General features: G+C 38.9%; 1 protein-coding gene across 1 annotated transcript in view; it reads left to right on the plus strand.

Annotated features, from left to right (window-relative positions):
• LOC108317518 overlaps positions 1-1,117 on the plus strand; it is a 140,229-nt gene that overhangs the window by 138,306 nt on the left and 806 nt on the right. The window lies entirely within an intron of this gene.

Genomic DNA, 1,117 nt, shown 5'->3' on the forward strand with positions numbered 1-1,117 from the left:
ATCACGCCATTGCACTCCAGCCTGGGTAACAAAAGAAAAACTCCGTTAAAAAAAAAAAAAAAAAAAAAAAAAAGAACTATATAATTGCTCAATGTCTATTATTTTTGTTTTCTACAAAGATTACTAGTGAATCTCTAAATTAAACCAAAATGACCCAAAGGCTTATCTTTACATCCAGCAAGAGGGGAAGCTGGATACTGTAGTCCACTCTATTGCCAGCTTTGGGGAGAAGAATAGATCTCAATCAATAGAGTAGTAGTGGCAGCAACTAAGGATATGAAGGGCAAAATAAGTATCAGGGACCTTATGCATGAAATCTAGTCTGAGTGTGAAAGGGATCTTTAGCCATCAAAAGACCTATATGATTGCCTGAAAATACCACTTCCTCCCCTGTACTTCGTTTTACAGGATATATAAAATATGGAAAATCTTTCAGCTTACATAGATATAGATGTAGATGTATTATAAATATAGATATATAGATCTGTCTATCAATCATCTATCTATCAATCTATCATCTATCTATCGATCTATATACTATACATCTGCTGAAGGAAGCCCTTTAGTCCCATTTGGCTCAGTAAAACATAGTTGATGCTTAAGGAATCAAAGGGGTCACAGGCCTGTCAAGAATTTGATGGAATTTACATGAGCCTATCTTCTTGGGACAGGGGAGAATCTGATGGAATCTCTGGCTCTCTTCACAGAAGAATACATATACAAGTTTTGTATAGAATTTCAGGGAGTTTGTGGATGCCTGGTTAAGGTAGCTCCCTGCCTAGGGAGAAGCAGTGGTTTTATGTAATAGGTTTTACGTAAAGATTTCAAATTACCAATCCTCACAGGAAGTAAGACCCCATGGGGTCTATAATCTACCCAGCGTCTCTCAGTTCCTTTGAGGAGTAGGTCTTATATCCATTGATATTTATTCTATTTCTGGTATGCTGTCAAGTTCATATTCAACAGTATTTGTCCTGGTGCTTTCCATCCTGAGTATACCCAAAGCCGCATATAATAAAGAAAATTCCAAGCCGGGCGCGGTGGCTCAAGCCTGTAATCCCAGCACTTTGGGAGGCCGAGGCGGGTGGATCACGAGGTCAAGAGATCGAGACCATCC

This window comes from Cebus imitator, unplaced genomic scaffold, assembly GCF_001604975.1.
Source record: "Cebus imitator isolate Cc_AM_T3 unplaced genomic scaffold, Cebus_imitator-1.0 Scaffold203, whole genome shotgun sequence".
NCBI lineage: Eukaryota > Metazoa > Chordata > Mammalia > Primates > Cebidae > Cebus > Cebus imitator.